The sequence below is a fragment of the Anolis carolinensis genome, chromosome 5 (assembly GCF_035594765.1).
Source record: "Anolis carolinensis isolate JA03-04 chromosome 5, rAnoCar3.1.pri, whole genome shotgun sequence".
NCBI classification, from domain to species: Eukaryota; Metazoa; Chordata; class Lepidosauria; order Squamata; family Dactyloidae; genus Anolis; species Anolis carolinensis.
Window position 1 is genome coordinate 22,942,067 of NC_085845.1, and position 20,497 is coordinate 22,962,563.

Consider the following 20,497-nt stretch of genomic DNA (forward strand, 5'->3'; position numbering starts at 1 on the left):
CTACCAGCTCCCTGCCACTCACTTTCATATCTAATTCAGGATTAGATATATGATTTCTTTAAAAAAAGTTTAATATCCAGAGTTATCTTCCTTTCTATTTTCTTTTACTCAAAAGATAATACAATTTCAAGGACTTTGAATTTTAAGCAATTCTGTGAGTGGGAGAGAGTTACATTTAGCATTATAAATCCTTATAATCTTTATTCGCATGCTGTTCTCCTTGCTTCTTATCCCCTCTACACACAAACACACCATTTGTGAGTTATAAGTTTCACAAAGAACAGATCTATCTCCCTTCCATCACCATTGTTGTTTGTTTGGCAAATTGATTATAACTTTGAATCCCTTCAACAAACACAAAGAAGGTAGAAGAATTATGAGGTGGTTTAGAGCATTTTGCTGCAATAAAAAAGTGGGGGAAGCTTTTAGCTCAGCAGTTTATATATATTTCAATTTGATTCTTTCAAATGCATTCTTCATGCCAAATCAGAGAGATAGTGCTTGCTTAACAGAATACAGCAACAACATAAGACAGGCTTAAAAGTACAATAGGACAACTTGGAAATTACTCTGCGTGAGTCAGTACCATAACTATGGGAATCTGACTAGTCTTTAGCCATTTTTGTTATCTCTACACCCAAAATCAGCTCCCACCTAAATATCCTGAAAATGGGAACCAACACAATTTTATGAAAGATTATGGAGTTTTGAAGCGGTTATTTTAAAAATTATTTTATTGATTATCCTTTAGGACATATCACCATACCGAACCAAACAACAAAGCTTGATACAACTTCATTTGAAGCTGTTGTTGCTGAAATTAGGGTTGGGTGAAGGTACTGGTTTGAGCATTGGACTCTGGAGACCAAGGTTTGAATCCCTGCTCAACTATGGAAGCCCATTGGTGACTTGGGCAAGTCCCACTTTCTCATCCTCAGGTACTTATATTTTGTAATTTATATTGTATTTTAATCATTTTTAACTGTTTTATGCACTGTTTGATATTGATTTGTATGGGTATCAAATTGTTGCCACTACTGTAAGCCGCCCTGAGTCCCTTCGGGTGAGAAGGGTGGGATATAAATGTGAGAAATAAATAAATACTAATATAGTAGCAGAGGATTGCTCGACATGCCCACAAGCAGACAGTACCATCATAGTCCAAGGGCTGTGTTGAAGCTCAAGCAGGATTATTTATACATGCAAAGCCCCACAGTCTATGTGTAATTTTAAGTGTCTGTCATAATTACTGCAGCTGTACGACTAAACTTTATGACAGGTCATCCATCACACTTGTCATTGAAAATCATGTTTTCAACTCATATCAACTGTTCTTTGACATTTCCCCAGGTGCAGGCATTTATACCAGCTGAAGTCTAAGAAAGCAAGACTTTCTTCCTAATTTCATACGCTTTTACTATTCTACTAACTGACAATTATTGCCAGACATTTGTAAAAAGGCAAAGGTGGAGATGAAGCACACTTCTTAATTCCTTGTTACAATAATCTTCTAGTTTCTTTCCCATACAACTTTTTGGTGTACTGTTTTATGAAAATGTATATATTTTTAGAAATGTTCTGATATGTTTACAAAACCAAAAATGGTCAGAACAATTAGGAAGGTGGGAAACTAAGGAGAAGATACTATCTGAGCCTGGCAAAGCAAAAAGTCCTCACAGCATATATATGTGGCGATCCAGGACTAAAGATTCAGGATGAAGGCCAGTTGGTACAAGGGAGTTTCCCAGATACATTACTGTGGATAATTCTGAGAAGTTTGGGTCAAGGGCAGAGCTGTACTGGGGGTGCAAACTAGCAGCGATTGTACTGTCTAGCAGAATTGCTATATAAAGAGGTATTGGATGAATTTCCACTAACACACGCCCTGGTATGCAAGCATAAAATTATAAAACAATGCCAGTCTCTACTCCTATTTTCACATTAGTTTGAGAAATAAGATCATTTGGATTATTACTCGAGTTCTTCCAGTTTGCCCAGCTTAGTCTGCCTCTGATGTACACTTTTAATTTGACTTATAGCTACATAATTGGTTTGTACTGGAATAAAAAAAGGATTGTACAGGAGGATACTGCAGATAGAAGACACTAGTGTTTGTCTGTCGGAACAGCATATGGACATGTTCCTTTTGTATTTCTTTCTGTTCTTTTTAATCTAATCTTCCACCCAAACTTTTCTTCTTGATCCCTCACAGTGTGAAAAGTTTGCTTCTTTTTTAGGGCTCTGTTTTCTATGATGACTTTGATATTGAAAAAGGTTTAGCTAAATTTTGTATGACTGCAAGCATAAACTTATGTAGCCCATGGAATACTATGTGGACCTTCATGTAGTCTATTAACTTCCCAAATATGATGGTACCTCCTCTCTTTCCCATCTTTAAAACTTTTTTATCTGAAAAACTCACCAAAATACTTTAAAATGGAGTTATTGGAGTGGACTCCACATTCTGAAACAGGAAAAAATCCAAAATCATCTGACTGGTTACAGTGATATGTCATCCCTTCTGATCACCCAAAATGATTCTAGACCAGTGGTTCTCAACCTGGGGTCCCCAAATGTTTTTGGCCTTCAACTTCCAGAACTCCTAACAGCTGGTAAACTGGCTGGGATTACTGAGAGTTGTAGACCAAAAACATCTGGGGACCCCAAGCTGAGAACCACTGTTCTAGACTAAGAACTACAAGCAGATGTGCATCTGTATATCAAGACATGCATGATATAAAAACTAAATATATTGTATAGGTTTCAAAAGCATGCACATTCCCGGATGAACATTTCAAATGAGTTTCTTTTTTCTCTGCTCAAACTCATCCACTTTTACTAACTGACACATATAGGTCTCATACTTGTAAGGCTGGGACAGATAGCATATAGAGAAATGAATGAGACAAAAGAAAAATTGAGATTTTAAAAATATTTTTGGCCATACCAACTCCAAAATTTACCAGCCGCTATGGTGTTACAAAGATTGTGTTTCTAAGCAATTGCTTCATATCTGCAGAAGAGTAATTCTGTATTATAGTGATAAACACTTTGGCTGCAAATATGCTTTCAAGTCTCATTGACTTCCATGGATTTTAACCGTACATGACTTTGCATGGGAGTGCTGCCAAAATGTTTATCACAAAAAGCATGCCTTCATTTTGTAATTCGTGATCATTCCAGTAGCTTTGCATAGACGATCATGGTTAAGCTTAACTCTCAGAGTCATGGTTGACCACAAAATTGGCCCCTGGTGGCTTATTGGGTCTCTTATTGTCATTTTAAATCAATTGATAATTTTCAGTAATGCCTAGCAACAGTTGATGAAAGGTCTTGTGTTTCCATATATATTCCATTTTGCAAATTTCCTTTGAAACTGCAGTAACTGGTAGCAATCCTTGGATTTGTTCTTCATTGAACAAAATGTGTTGGTTAACAAGACAGACTAGACTCAAAGAGGCAGCTATCTACATGCATTTCCAAGCTGCAACAAATCACTCTGACCAAGAGGTCATGAGTTCGAGGCCAGCCAGGTACCTGCATTTGTCTCTGTCTCTGGCATTGAATGTTTGCCTTATATGTGTAATGTGATCTACCCTGAGTCCCCTTTGGGGTGAGAAGGGTGGAATATAAATACTGCAAATAAATAAATAAATAAATAACATATAAAAGAGTGCAGCTATTTTTGCTACAGGGAAATAAGGTCTTCCCACCTTATCTTGCTAGGTGATAATACTTTGATCATTTTCTTTCAGCTCAGATAATTTTTAACCATAGCTGAACCTCTTTATTTCACACTGTTATCACACTACACTTTCATTTTCATTACAATGGCTTCATCCAATGGAGTCCTAGGATTTGGAGTTTGGAATTCTCAGCCATATTGCCTTTTTGTTTGACTGGGGAAGGATCAAGAAAGAAGTAGACAAGAAGGGCAAAAAACATGGTCACATGTTCTCTCCTTGCCATCATATGACAAAGTTAAGTCATTTGCCCCATAACTTCTTTTATGTTCTCTGCAGCTGTCCATGTTGTGTTGGACATTTACAGCAACATGGCTACTCTCTTATTTAGGTTACATTTGCAATTTAGAACCTGGGCTTTCCAGGCTTTAAATCATGCAGAAACACTACATGTGTTCAGAAGGCTGCAGAAGTTAACAAGAATAGTGAAGAAGAGCTGGAGTTAAAAATCTACCTTTCTGTCTCATACATCATTTGAATTATAAGGTGAGAGTGACAAGGAGGACTTAAACCAAGAGAAAGTTCATATGCCTGTTTTGTGCTTTAAGTAAAAAAAAATACAGAAGTACATATCAATTTTACTCTTAACACACACTTTACAGAGTGCTGGTACTGAGAGTGGAGAAGTGATTAGAGCAGGGATATTTTCTTCCATATGCCCACCACACGTAGAAGGGTTTTAGACATTGAGATTTCAGGATGAGGGTGCCATATTGATATAATTCTACATGTCCATGGAAATGAAAATCACATTATGGACATTTTGGAAGCTTCAAAGCTACATCTGACAGTAGCAATTATTTACTGAACATTTCAATGAGTACCAGTGAAAATAAGCTGAAAGGAAGCAAGGATTCCAAAACATCATGGAGTTATAAAGAGAAAAAGCAGAAGTGAGAAGATAAAGAAAGGGAAAAATGGATCGAGTAAACATGATGGCAGAGGATGCATTATATGAACTATATATAAATTCTGTAAATACTAGAATTACAAAATATACCTAAGACAAAAGCTATGCCCTTTATATTTTCTGTTGTGTAAGTTCAGGTCATTTCTGACTTGTGGTGACCCTGTCACAGGGTTTTCTCAGCAAGCTTTCTTCAGAGAGGAGTTGTCCTTGTCTTCTCGGAAGCTAAGGAGTGTGACTTGGCAAAGATTCATCAGTGGATTTCCAGGACTGAACATTTAAGTACAGCTTTCCTGGAGTTCTAGTCCAACATGCATACCATTACACCCCCTTTTTATGCCTTATATATCTTCATTCCTGATCTTCTCAAATTCTCAGTCTTGTTTTTTTAAAAAACAAGCAGTGATGTTTAATATCTATGCTAACTTGGAATATTAGATATTAGTTTAATGTTCCTTTTTATATGCTTGAATTTATGTTATGTTTTCCTGAGTACATGCTACTTCGGCTTAATATCTTTTTGCTCTTGGCTTGTTCCAAGTTCTTAGTACACTTGAAGTATTGTCAGATTCTTGGGGAGAAAATATGTTAGGCCTGCTACAATAAAACAAAGAGTTACATGATCAGAAAGAAGCAGTTAGTGATGCATTGCACAGGAGAGGGTCGACCTAGATCTCAAGGGAAGTTACTTTTCTGTCATTAATGGAATTGAATTGTTATTGTTTGTATTTTACTGCCCTTTTGTCCATGAACAAATGGGGGAGTAGCCTCTGACAGCATTGAGATCCCCCTGGAAAAATTGAACTACAACAGAAACATCTGATAGAAAATGTAGGCTTATGATTCTAACATCATCACTTTTCAACCCCTGAATTATTTTTAGCATCTTTTGGTGAAGAAATCACTAGAGGTTTGAAAGGTTGCATTTTCTGCATTTTGGTTGGCCAATAAATGCATTGTTCTTTTGTAGATTTTGGATTTTGTGGTATTTTACTGCATGGCCAAAATCCATAGCTCTCTTGTGAAATTGGTATTTTGTTGTATTTTGTTGCATGGCCAACACTGCTTGTCTTGGATTTGTGGTCTAAGAGAGAAAGTGATGAACTGGCGATGTCTCTGTTTACACACAAATGCCACTTTTAGTCAAATGAGAAATATGTCCATAGATCTGCAGCTGGTAACATTTGACTCTTATGGAATCTCTACAGAACTTTCTGTATGAAAAAAGCAAGCAACAGATTTCTGAACTGGACCCTAGAGCTGAATTTGGCTGATTTATGCTGACTTGTGAATGTTTATATACTACTGTAGAATGGATTAGCAAATTGTTAGTATGGGGGTAAATCATGAGTAACCATACCCCAGTGTGATGATGATGAAAAGGAAGCTCATTCTAAATATTCAATAAGAATGGCCTTCCAATTGTCAGGATGATTAACTAAATGACAAGAGGTAAATTAGACAAGCAGCCTAATTCTTAATGAATGGCATGACCACCCCATGTGTGACAATTCCCCATTTAATTGCATTGGTGTTTGATTTGTAACTCTTTCCTGCTCTGTTTTAATTATATTTTGGTGGTGGGAGTTTCCAGCAGAGGAAGTAATGTACTGAGGCAAAGGCTTTGGCTGGAACTGTGATAATCTCCATGGGATGCATGTGCTGTAGAGACTGATCTAAGAATGGAACAATGCTGCTAATCATGTCCACATTCTTGTATTACATGGAAAGGGATAAGAATGCAATAGATAAATTATACATATGATGTCCCTGGGACCAAAGGCAAAGAAAAAAAGAATAAGAAAAAAAAACTCATCAAAGTATGCCCATTATCTTACAGTAAGCTGGAATCTATGCCATTGGAGAGGAAGACATCCTTACACTTTTTTCCACATTATGAGTTGAGTGTTGTTCCGTCCCCCAGGACGATGGTTTGCCTTACCTATTGGTCATTTGTTTGTTTTCCCTCCTTTACATTTTGTTTGAGCCTCTGGCTGCAAAAGCCTAGGAAAAATGGCTTGGAATCTGCAAGAGCTGGCTGCAGTTTTCTTTGCAGTGATTGGTCAAAGAATGCAACATCTTAGGACCGCCCTTTTTACCAGGGTCTAGTCTCCATTTTGGAGCTTCATTCTGGCTATAGTCTTCCAACGTGCTGGAGCTGTGCAAGGCTAACTGGGACAAATCATCCTCAAAACCAGGCCAATCTAAGCCTATCCAAATTAGATAAGTATTGAATTATATTGATCTGGAATAGGAAATCTAGTTGGAGGAGCAGGGTTATTCTGTCGCTTCTAGAACTAATCTTTGCTGTAAAGATAGGGAAAGAAAGAGTTTCTCCTTCTAATATAGGCAGCGTGATTAGGGTATAGTGGTTTTATAATCACCTTTGCTTTCTGGAACCAGGGATAATTCTGTACCTAAAACCTATAGAAATTTGTTTCATTTTCTGCAACTTTAAGATCTGTGCCAGGTTTACAACCTTGTATGAATAAACATCCTTTTTGAAGTTATCCAGACTCAGTCGTTCAATATCTATAGGACAGCTTATAGGGATTTGCAGTTCGCCCGGATAAAGGACAGCACGTTTCAGTTTTATAGTTTTTTATTGTCCGGCGGACGGCACAGTTTTGAGGTAGATCAGCGGTTTTTCCGCTTGAGCTAGCTTGCACGGCTTATAGTTTTTTATAGTTTAGGAAGTTTAGTTTAGGCCGCGGCTTTTCCGCCTGAGCTCAGTCTGCATACCTAAAGACTCTACCAGCGTCTGAGGCAGTGGAGCCCGCTCTCAGACCTGAAGGAGTCAAATAGTGGGGCTCTTTTTCCTTGCTATTTGGCTCGCGTGTGCGCACGTGGCCCAGTGGCTTTCTGGGTTTGCACAGGCTGTGCAGTTCCCAGCAACGTCCAGGGCTCCCTCGGCGGTAGACCTCGAGCCGCGGAGCACCAGCGACAGTTCTTTGGCTGGCTCTGAGGCATGAAGCCCACCAGAACCAGGCTAGAACCTGGACAGGCCTGGCAACGCTGCTGCGAGTTCGGCCGGAGCACTCGGCCGGCTTCGACCTGCCTCATCGTCCTGCGGTGGTGACCTGCCTCATCGTCCTGCGGTGGTGACCTGCCTCATCGCCTGGCGGTGGTGACCTGCCTCATCGTCCTGCGGTGGTGACCTGCATCATCATCCTGCGGTGGTGACCTGCCTCATTGACCTGCGGTGGTGACCTGCCTCATCGTCCTGCGGTGGTGACCTGCCTCATCGTCCTGCGGTGGTGACCTGCCTCATCGCCTGGCGGTGGTGACCTGCCTCATCGTCCTGCGGTGGTGACCTGCCTCATCGTCCTGCGGTGGTGACCTGCCTCATCGTCCTGCGGTGGTGACCTGCTTCATCGTCCTGCGGTGGTGACCTCCCTTCACAGCGGGGAGGAGGCGTCTTTTCTCTCCTCCTTTCCAAAGCCAGCCTCGGTGCTCCTTCGGCGGCAGGCCTCGAGCCGCAGAGCACGAGGTGCTTGAAAATTTGGCGAAGTCGCCATTTTGGCAGTTTACGTCACTCGGGCAAGGGAGGTATCAAGTGGCAAGTTGCTGTCAGTTGGCATTTTGCAGCTTGCCCACTAAAATCTGGCGCCAAAGGTCACAATCTTTGTAAAGTATAGTTACTTAGTGATATATATTGCTATGGTTAAGTGTTGTGCATTGTATTATATATTGTATTTGCTTTTGTTGTAAATTTACTTGCTATTAAGAATACATAATGTCTATGCAATTTCAAGATGATACAGATGGTATACCTCCTTCTGAGGCTGAAAGTAGGAATGAAAGGCCCCGAAGGATAAAGCACCCTTCAGCCAAGATGCTAGCCCATCTAATAGATGAAAGGGAGCTCCTCCATGTGAGGTTAGGTTCGGCATGGGAGCGAATTGTAACATTGATGGACAGAATTGAGAGCTTGGGTATTACAAGGGTGCCATCCATATTACAGACCGACCTTGAAGAGACCTTCGGTCTCTGGAGGGGTTTGGTGTCTAAGATAGTCCAGGTCCTCGAGCGCATTAACGCCAAGGATTCAGAGTTAGAAATAGTGAGTGTCTTAGCTGACACTAATGAGAAAGAAAATAAGGTGAGGGCAATTCTAGATGCCTTGGAATTTAGTTCTCCACCTGTTAATCTAAGGTCTGAGCCAAAAGGAAATCAGTCTTCCTTATGCAGCCATGAGACCAATCTTTTAAAATCACCTGCTGTGGCACTTAGTCTTAAGTCCAACCGCTCTAGCCAGGTATCTAAACTAAGGGAGTGTGCATCATCTAAACATAGCCACTCTAGCAAGTCTTCTGCTGCTGGGAGTGCCATCTCTTCCCTAGCTGCCTTGCACATTAAGGAGGCTGCACGTCTGGAGCTAAAGAGCAAGGTAGCGGGGGCGGAGGCTGATGCTAAGGCAGCTGATCTCACCCTTCCCTTTAAAGAAGAAGAGCAACGACTGCAAATAGAACAGGCCCGTAGACAAAGCGAAATGCAAATAGAACAGGCCCGTAGACAAAGCGAAATGCAAATAGAACAGGCCCGTAGACAAAGCGAAATGCAAATGGAACAGGCCCAAAGGCAAGGTGAAATAGAAATGCTTAGAATAAGGATGGATGCTACTGCCAAAAAGGTAAGGGCTGAGACTTTGGCCAAGGCCCTAATTGAGCCACTCACAGAAGAAAATGTAAGTCAGTTGCCGAAGCAGGACCCTTCTTCCAAGGTGCTTGTGCATCTTAATAGCTTAAACAGCCAGTTTTCGGATGAGGAACAGGAAGACTTCTCTCCTTACCCAGAGCAGGGCCCCAAAGTCACTTTTGAGTTTCCTGCAGAGCAGAGCGTCATAGCGGGGAGCTCACCCTTGCCCGAGCTACCTGTGCCTCCTGCTAAATCCCTAGGTCAGTCAATCAGGGCCTCAAGGCCAAGTGCTAGTTGGCCCTTACAGACAGCTGCACAGGGAGCCACCGATTCGTCAGTGGTCGATGTCATCCCTCCAAGAGGCCAAAGGTTGACGCAAGGTGCACGGTGGGAGTCCACTCCACAACAGCAAACTCCTCAATTGTTCCCTTCGACGCCAGAGTCCCAGCTTGTCTCCATCATCAGAAGCCCCAGAAGAGATCTTAAGGACAAGGGTGTCGAAAAGTTTTCGGACAAGCCTGAGGAATTTCTTCTCTGGAAGGCCACCTTCCAGAGAGCAATCAGAGACTTAAAGTTATTGCCTGAGGAAGAACTGACTCTTCTGGCTGCATGGTTGGGCCCAGCCTCATCCTCACAAGTTAAGAAGATCTACGCAGCCCACGTAGCCGATCCCGACAAAGCCCTGGAAAAGGCCTGGGCCAGGTTGCAGCAGAGGTATGGGGCCAGCACAGAGATTGAAGCATCTCTTATGGACAAGCTCCAAAGGTTCCCAGCTTTGAAACTCAAAGACTTCAAACTCTTGTGGGACCTCAGCGATCTCCTTACGGAATTAGAGTCGGCCAAGGAGAATCCAGAACTGCCCGGTTTGAAGTGCCTCGATCAGCACCTGTCCCAGAGGCAGATCTTGACCAAGCTGCCCTTCACTTTGCAAGAACGCTGGGGACAGGAGGTCTTCAACTACAAGGAGGCCCACTCCCAGGCATACCCTCCATTTTCTCATTTGGTCCAGTTCATCACCAGGGCGGCCAGAGAAAGGAATGATCCGCAGACGGGCCTCCCCACCTTATACCAAGGGACCCATCCAGGGAAGGCATCTGAAATGGACAAGAAACCACCTAGAGAGGCCAATAGACCTGTCAGCGTAAAGGCAGTCGAAACTCAACACAAGACTGATGAACCCAGGTCGGAGGTAAAAGAGTTGCTTTGCCCTATCCACCAAAAGCCTCACAGTTTGGCCAACTGCAGGGAGTTTAGTAGAAAGTCATACAAAGAGAGGCAACAGCTAGTTCAAAAGCAGGGAATCTGCTTTAGATGCTGTGGAGCAACTCCACACTTTGCGTCCAACTGCAAAGAAAACGTCAAGTGTGAGAAATGCAACAGCCTCAAGCATTGCACCGCAATGCACAACTCCAGTGTCATCTCCCACCCCAAAGGGAACGTTTCACCAAAAGAAAAGTCAGCAGTCGAAGACACCGACAAGCCAGTCGCACCAGAGATGCAGGTGGAGGTTTCAGCAGTCGCCTGTACAGAGCTGTGTTCTGACTCGCACCAGTACAGAGTTTGTCATCCTATCTGCCTAGCGGATGTATATCCAGCCAAGAGCCCTTGGCTTAGAAAGAGACTCTATGTGGCCCTGGATTCACAGAGCGACGCCTCCCTGGCTACTCCAGAGTTCTTCCGCACGTTTGACCTTAAAACCAAGATGGTTGACTACACTATGACTACGTGTGCAGGAAAAAAGAAGTTGCAGGGTCGCATAGCATCTGGCTTTGTTGTCTCCTCTTGCGACCAGAAGAGGCAGTTCAAGTTGCCAGACCTGATTGAGTGTTCCTCCATCCCTCGGAACAAAAAACAAATTGTAACTAGAGAAGTTGTGGCGGCTCATCCACATTTGCGACGATTAAAGAATGCCATACCTGCTTTCCGTCCAGATGTGGACATTGCCCTTCTGCTTGGTGCGGACTGTCCGAACTTGTTCTATGTGAACGACCAAGTTAAGGGACCTCCAGGGGCGCCCATTGCTCAGCTGCTACCACTAGGCTGGACAGTTACAGGCCCAGTGTGCATAAACAAGATGCACCCACCATCGTCGGTGGGCACTCGTCAAGCGCACGTGCTTCAAGGCAGTCGCCCCACACTAATGCATAGCTGTTTGAGTCATATCTCGGTCTATTGTCAGGGGATAACACCAGAGTATTCTTCCATCTTTGAAGTCTCCGAAAGGGATGAAACTACAGCGCTTTCCAAAGATGAACAGAGGTTTTTAGAGATCATGAACTCTCAAGTTTCCCGGAGTCCCGAGGGAAATTGGATAGCCCCTCTGCCTTTTAAAGCAGAAAAACCCACTTTGCCAAACAACAGGCATGTGGCAGAAAATAGACTCTGGTCACTGAAGAAGAAGATGCAGAAAGACCCCAAGGTGTATGTGGCTAATAGAATCAACAACATTCTATCCAGTTCTACGCCTAGCCAGTGGCACCATGTCGCCACCAGCGACAACCCAGCTGACATCGCTTCCAGAGGAGCTTCAGCTCAACGAGCGTTAAGTTCAAGTTGGCTGACAGGCCCCAGATGCTTGACCGAAGTCAATTTTCCATCAGCCTTTTCTCCCACCGAAAATACAGAATTGCCCGAGTCCGTTCCAGAGGTGAAAGTTTGCAAGATGACCACAGAAATCAAGATGGGCCAAAGATCTTGCCTGGAACCACACCGTTTTGAACGTTTTTCGGAGTGGCACAGTCTTCTTAGAGCAGTTGCTAGGCTTATACATCGTTTAGCTTGCAAAGATAGTGAGCCTTTACAGGTCCAGGATATGATAAAGGCTAAGAGCGTCATATTCAAGTCAGTACAGAGATCTGCTTTCAAGCAGGAAATAGCTAGGCTAGAGCAAGGGCTCAACATCCCTAATCAAAGTCTTCTAAATGAGTTAAACCCATTTCTAGACAAGGAGGGTATTTTGAGAGTTGGAGGAAGGTTAGCCAAAGCTAAACTCAAGGCGTGCATAAAAAACCCCATCATCATACCCCCTAATAGTCACACTGCATTGCTGCTCGTTCGGCATCACCATGAAAGGATCCATCATCAGGGTAGAACTCTAACTGAGGCAGCCCTTAGAAATGAAGGTCTGTGGGTAGTTAATGCCAAAAGGTTGGTCAACAGTTGTATTTTCAAATGTGTTAAATGCAGGCGCCTTAGGCGAAACTGTCAAAGTCAGTTGATGGCAGAACTACCTCAGGATAGGACTTTGACAGACCCACCCTTTTCCCATGTGGGAATCGATGTGTTTGGTCCTTGGGAGGTTGTCACTAGGAAAACCAGGGGTGGTGTTGTAAATAACAAGAGGTGGGCAGTTTTGTTTACTTGTTTAGTAATACGAGCTGTCCATATAGAAGTCATAGAAGGGATGGACACTTCATCATTTTTAAACGCATTGAAAAGGTTCATAGCCCTCAGAGGGCCAATTAAGTCAATTCGGTCGGACTGTGGCACCAATTTTGTAGGTGCGACCAAAGAACTCAATTGTGTGTCTAGGTTTGGGAGAGACCCAAAGGTTCAGAACTTTACGAATACTGAACAAATTATGTGGACTTTCAATGTTCCTCACGCCTCCCATATGGGTGGTGTTTGGGAGAGGATGATTGGTATTAGTCGCAAAATCCTTAATGCCATGTTTTTGAGTCATAGGTCATTGACGCATGATGTTTTGGTGACACTTATGGCGGAAGTTACCGCAATTATCAACAACCGGCCGCTGGTTCCCCTTACCAGTGACCCTGAGAACTTACAACCACTGACTCCTACACTTATTTTGACACAAAAGGTGCCAGGATGGAAGGACATCATGTTGCCAGTTCCGGACGGAACTCACCGTGCCCTGTGGAAACAGGTGCAGTCCTTGGCCAACCACTTTTGGAAAAGGTGGAAAGCCGAGTACTTAAGCCAGCTTCAAGCTAGAAGAATCTGGCAAAGCCCACAGGACAACATTGAGGTTAACAACGTTGTGTTGTTAAAGGACAAAGACTTGCCCCGCCATGCGTGGCCCATGGGCATTGTATTAAAGACCTTTCCTTGCCCGGACGGTAAGGTCAGGAAAGTTCAATTAAAGACTTGCAACAGAGGCAAAGTGTCCATTTTGGACAGACCAATTAGTGACCTCGTGTTGCTTATTGGAGATGTTTAAAGTTCTAGTGTTTGTATTGTTGTGTATACAAAGGTGTTTGTATGTTTTTGATTGGTAAATTCCCACATCCTGGGAATTTAGCGGGGAGTGTTCCGTCCCCCAGGACGATGGTTTGCCTTACCTATTGGTCATTTGTTTGTTTTCCCTCCTTTACATTTTGTTTGAGCCTCTGGCTGCAAAAGCCTAGGAAAAATGGCTTGGAATCTGCAAGAGCTGGCTGCAGTTTTCTTTGCAGTGATTGGTCAAAGAATGCAACATCTTAGGACCGCCCTTTTTACCAGGGTCTAGTCTCCATTTTGGAGCTTCATTCTGGCTATAGTCTTCCAACGTGCTGGAGCTGTGCAAGGCTAACTGGGACAAATCATCCTCAAAACCAGGCCAATCTAAGCCTATCCAAATTAGATAAGTATTGAATTATATTGATCTGGAATAGGAAATCTAGTTGGAGGAGCAGGGTTATTCTGTCGCTTCTAGAACTAATCTTTGCTGTAAAGATAGGGAAAGAAAGAGTTTCTCCTTCTAATATAGGCAGCGTGATTAGGGTATAGTGGTTTTATAATCACCTTTGCTTTCTGGAACCAGGGATAATTCTGTACCTAAAACCTATAGAAATTTGTTTCATTTTCTGCAACTTTAAGATCTGTGCCAGGTTTACAACCTTGTATGAATAAACATCCTTTTTGAAGTTATCCAGACTCAGTCGTTCAATATCTATAGGACAGCTTATAGGGATTTGCAGTTCGCCCGGATAAAGGACAGCACGTTTCAGTTTTATAGTTTTTTATTGTCCGGCGGACGGCACAAGTGTCTTGCAGCAAAAGAAATAGGCCACAAGAGACTACTAAGTTTTAGTACTCAAACTAGCTCCAGCTAGCAAACTAATGTTAAAGATCTAATGTAAACACAGGCACCATATCCTCCCACTTCATATATTTACATTTCAGAGTGTGTGAGAGAGTTCATGGATTTAGGATTTAAATTATCCACAATGTGTGGCAGGTTTGGTCTAAGACATTTTGCTGCCTAAGGCAAAATGACAAATGGTGCCATCTACTACAGTACCTAAGTTAAGGTACCTAAAATGAGCCAATTTATTTGGGCAGAGGAGGGAAAAAACCCCAACCTTCCATTATTTCTATGTTTTGATAGTGACAAATCCCAATTTTTAATGAAAAACACATATATTTACTGCTTTTTCCAACATCTATTGCCTAAGGTGAGCACATTACTCCATGTAATAGCAAAGCTGTCTCTGACCATATATTATGCACTTGACATAATGATTATGGATGACCTAAACACAAATCTGGTCCATTTTACCCATTTCTTCCTTGTGCTTTGCATTTCCTGGCCTTCCAGGTGTTTTGTATTTCGGCTCTGAGAATTCCTGGCCATTGGATAAGCTGGCTAGGGTTTCTGGGAGTTAGAGGCCCAAACATCTGGAGGGCCACAGGTTTGATACCTCTACCGTAGATGTAAGGGATGGCTTGTCCCTATGTTGCTGCGTGCAACTATCCATCCTCAGCCACAGAGCCACATTTGAGATGGAGGATGCTTTATTTCCCCACTGCAAAGAGAGGCCAGAATCTCCTGTTATGCTTTGGTTTTGAATTGCAAGGAGGAATAGAAGACCTCTTATGGCTGCCATAGACTGGCTGCTGTCACAGGCAAAATTTGGGTAAAGGGATGGGAGCAAAGGGTACAGGATCATAAGGAGTTTGGTAAGTTTTGATTAGGCCTTTGAGAAACTTGCAGTCAAAAACAAATTTATTTTCAGTTCTGTTACACTTTTGGTGTTTGGGCTTTCAACATTTAAAATCTGACACAGAAAGGTTAATTATCTCACATGTAAAAGAAGCCAATTTAAAATTAAGTTTAAAAACATTCACATCCATTATTATATGCAAATATCATCAACTTGCAATAAAAACCATGAAATGCTATAATCTCTGGTGAACAAACTTGCTGTTAATTAAAGCCAAATCTCACAGATATCCTACAGTTAAATACAGAGCATTTATACAGGAACAATTACTTTCAAAATGCATTGACCCTATTTTGATCTAGAGCACAACTTGCAATAGATGGAGATTAATTTGGAAACACAGTATTTCAAATTAAGTTTCCATCAACATGAGGGATACAATGAAAATAATCAGTTGTGGAAGAATAGTTTAGATAATTTGGAGAAACAGTGAGTGTAAGTTGGAAGTATCTTAACTTTTTTTAACAGACAAGTTGCAGTGTTCAGCCCTAAAGGTTATTTCATGAATTGTAAACAGCACAGAAGTCCAATAAAGAGGAAGAAAGGAACACTGGCATTCCCAGTAGAAATCTTCAGCTGGTTAACATTATCATTGGCAGTGATCCAGAATTCTAAACTCTCAGAGATTCTGCTTGTTAGCCATAGGAGATAGCTGCCTTACAATAGTCTATAGCAGGAGTAAAAGAAAAGTACATGCTACCTCTTTCTTTCTGTGTACTGTATTGACATGAGCCTTGTCAGTTTCTCCAGCTGGATTTTTTCTGAAAAGGAATCCTGATCCCATTTCCCAAGGTTAAAGCCCAACTGCGAATTTAGTAATACATTTGCTTTTGCACTTCCAAGATGTTTAAAGAGAGTTGATAGACAGTTGAGAGAAAATTATTCAGTAATGATTATATTATGCATACACTTTACTGTGTAAATTATTGGCCATTGGTTAAAAAAACTTGTGTATGAATTAATGACCTATAAGAGAGCACATGTGAAAATGACATAGATCAGAAATACTACACCCTGTTATAATTTGAGTTTGAGAGTGATAGTGGTTTGGGCACTGAATTACAGCTCAAGAGACCAATGGTTTGAATTCCTGCTCAGCCATGGAAATCCAGTGGGTTATCTTGAGCTAGTCGTACTTCCTCAGAGGCAGGTAAAAGCAACCCCCTCACTGCACATATCTTACCAAGAAAAACCCATAATAGGTCACCATAAGTTGGATATGACTTGAAAGCACACAACGATGATCTTTACGTTATTGTGACACATCTATGCTCGACCTCTCAACTGCTACAAGCTGAAGACTTTTATCTTCTCTTCTTGCCACTTGACATTCAAGGGAAATGCTGTATGCATTTGTGAAGTCTAAAAATCATAGTCCTAAGTTAAGCAAATCTTTGCAGGTTTCATTATTGTAGATAAAAACTGAACATTTTCAAAGTTTTATCTTGTTGTTATGAGATTGCAATAATTTACCTCATCTCTCCCCTAAGTGTGATGGACATATCTGGAGATTTAATCAAAACAATTTTAAGGAATGAGTCTCCACTCATTTAGCTTTTAAAAAGTAACAATACTATTTGCACAGTGTGTGCTTTCCCCACAAACTGAAATGTAGGGCACTTCCACACATGACTTAAATGTGCACTGAAGCAAGTTTAAGCCCACCTCCCCCCCAAAATAAACTCGGGCTTTCCTGGAGGGGTTTCTACATGCAGCCAACTCAAAGTTTCCCAAAAGAAGCCCAAAAATTGAAAAACGCTTAGCTGGCTGCCATTATGGTGATCCTCACACCCTCCTGGCATGAGGAAATGATGTGAAAAATTTGAGCTTCTTTTGGGGTTTGGGGAAAGGGGGTGGGTGCCCTCTCAATTTTTAGACTCCTAGAACCTGAAAAACCAAGATGGCTTTGTGGATTGGGCACAGGGATCACGTGATGGGATTTCTGGGCCCAATCCACACAGGACTCTCACTGGTAAGACCCAGATCTTACCTAAGATCTGGGACTTACCAGGCGTTTAATTAATTCAGTTTTACTGGAGGCATCATTTGGACTCCTCCAGTAAAACCGTGACAGGTCCCAAGATATGGGCCTGTCTAGATGGGCCCCTTATCTTCTTTGGTTCAAAATTCTTTGTGTACTCAACAAAAGTTTTCTTCTTAGGCTTTTGGGAACCAAATAAAATTATCCAAATAGGAAAGGATGCCATCACTTTTCAAAACTCTAGTTCGGTTGTTTACAACTCATTGAAAGAATCTTGGGACCTACATAAATCTGTAAGGTATTTTGTAGAACTGAAGAAGTCCATCGGGAAGACAGATGTATTTCCCACCTGACTCTGATACTATCCAGACACTAGTTCAAAAGCTGCTAATATATTTTGCTCCAGACATTTTATACAGTGTGTCTGTCCCCTCCAACAAATTGTTTATTAAATCTTTTCAAATCAGCACATACTCGCAAATTTCATTAGTTTCCTTTATAATTACATCTGGAAATGCCCAGGGAGGTGGAGAATGTTTTATCAGGTCACCGCGCTGTCTTCATTTCTCTTTCATAGTAACTGGTATATTAAGAAAGTTTGATATAGTGATTGTATCATTGAGATAGTCCCTGTTTTAAAATAATATGATTAAAGAACAATTCCAATAAAAAAACTTCCAGGTTTATGCACTATATGGATGCTGAATTATTTCACATCTTGGCTATCTTTGGGGGATTTTAGGGTTGCAAAGATGTTATCCTTGACATACCATACAATATACAGCATATACCATACACATGCCTATTCTGATTGTCTTAGTTACATTTTTGATGCGTGATTCTGCCTAATCAGCACCCAATTGTCATATCCAGTGAACTGTAATTTAACTTATTTTTCATTTTTTAAAATTGTTCTCAAATTCTAGTTACTGTGAATACTAACATGGGGGCTGGAATTTGTTGATGGTTTATTCATCCACAAATTCCCATCTAGAAGTTTTTGGATATTTTTATGTAGAATAGTCAAATTCAGACCATGATTGTAAAAGTTTCACATGTACAGTACATGGTTGTGCATTGCACATCATGGTGCTGTTTCATGTGTGCAAACTGCATACGGTACATGTTACACATTGTTTCACATTGTCCATCAAAATATCCTACACATTTCATTGTGCAGTCAGATGTGCTATGTCATAACATACTAATGAGCTAGCAGCCACATAACACCATGCAAATAAGATTATACTCTTGCCTGCTCATTGCAGGATTTCTGCATTGAGTTTATAGTATTCCCAAGAAAATGTATCTCTTGATCAAGCTGAATCCATCTTTTTAGTTCAACTTCATTAAAGGTTTTGCTGTCTGAATGCTACATTTTGAACAACCAGTTCAGTAAATTACTTATGTTCAGTGACGCCATATGGTGTGGTGTTTAACAGTCATAATCTACAAGAGGTTGCTGATGGTAAAATGCTAGCACATCACTATCTAGAAAATGACTTAAATATTGTGTTGCCTTATGACCAGTCCATTCATTCAAAGAAATTGAAAATAATTCTGTATTCATTTGGAGGATCCATAATTTTTCTTCAGGTCATAATACCTTGGTTATTTTGAATTCATAGGCACTTGTGGTAATTCTTGCTTAATGAAATAAGCTTTATTAAATCCTTGCAATTCACCTAACAGAAGTCATATTAGTACATTGATCAACTCTAATATTCACATTTAAATGAACAAGATTGAAACATACAGAACACTTGGTAATCACTCAGCAGAAAGTAGATGTACACATTCATACTATAACAAATGAAAACGTGGAATGAATAAAACTCATTTAAAATTGTTATTAGTTAAGAAATGAATACAAGAGCCATGAACGAGAGGGGAATATCACTTAGTCATCTGTTAGTTCAAAAAAGAAAACCTGATTCATTTTTGTTTCATTTCATACAGACTAGGTCAGGTGGAGGTTACAAAGAGGTGTTCCATTCATTGAAAGGGAGCAGGAGACAGAAAGAACATGAAAAGAGTGTCTGTCTCTATCCCTATTCAGTTATTCAGTAGGAGAGCACATAGTAGAAAAGAGAGGCATTTTGCATTCTAGCCCATCTTTGCAGTGCATTCCAACTTTTCCTTAACCTTCCTAGGTTGAGTATCAAGGCCTGAAAGATTATTAGGAATTCAGCATCATATTTCCAAATATGTGGGCAGAAATGTATGTTTTAAAAAATACAAGACATCACCAGTCAGAATTTCCTACTCAGTATAAGTAGGTTAGAATGAGAACAAGCACACAAAGGGGATGGAGTAAGGATTTATTCATTTATTTTATTTATTTATGGGATAAAATGCTCATCTCTACAGTTACTTAACTGGTAGAAATAAAGAACAGTTGAACAGGACAATTGTGAACTTTCTAAACTTTAGGTTATGTTAGTGAAAGTGCTGAACATTCTGAAAAAAAAAAATTTTTTTAAGATGCCCTGTCCAGGTGTTGCTCATACCATTATGAGAGCTGCGCTCATCTATCTTGCTCACTTCATTGGATTTTCATCATCTCCCACAGCATGTGTTGGAAACTGAACATCATGCGGTAAATTTGTGGGTCATAATTATGCTTGAAAAATTTCACGCAAAGATGTTAAAACAAAATACATAGTCATTTGTTTATTTTCTTAGTAATAGCTGTATAATAATAATAATAATAATAATAATAATAATAATAATAATAATAATAATGGAACATAACACACCAGACCTCACAGTTGTGGAAAAGAAAAAAGTTTGGATTATTGATGTTGCCATACCAGGTGACAGTCGAATTGATAAAAACAGCAGGAAAAACTCAGGACCTCAAGATCGAACTGCAAAGGCTCTGGCATAAACCAGTACAGGTGGTCCCGGTGGTAATCGGCACACTGGATGCCGTGCCAAAAGATTTCAGCCAGCATTTGGAAACAATAAACATTGATAAAATTACAATCTGTCAACTGCAAAAGACCACCTTACTGGGATCTGCGCGCATCATCCGAAAATACATCACACAGTCCTAAACACTTGGAAAGTGTTCGACTTGTGATTTTGTAATACCAAATCCAGCATATATATCTCGTTTGCTGTGTCATACTATGTTTTTGTGTCAATAATAATAATAATAATAATAATAATAATAATAATAATAATACTTTATTTCTATCCCACCCTATCTCTCTGTGGGGACTCAGGCCAATTCACAACAAACAGTGGCAAACATTCAGAAGGGGTTCTATAGGTTATC

General features: G+C 40.9%; 1 long non-coding RNA gene across 1 annotated transcript in view; it reads left to right on the top strand.

Annotated features, from left to right (window-relative positions):
- The first annotated feature begins 721 nt into the window (after positions 1–721).
- Positions 722–20,497, top strand: part of LOC134299113 (uncharacterized) — a 33,363-nt gene continuing 13,587 nt past the window's right edge. Inside the window, exon 1 of the long non-coding RNA XR_010006247.1 lies at positions 722–938. This is a non-coding gene — a long non-coding RNA (uncharacterized LOC134299113). The remainder of the gene's footprint in view (positions 939–20,497) is intronic.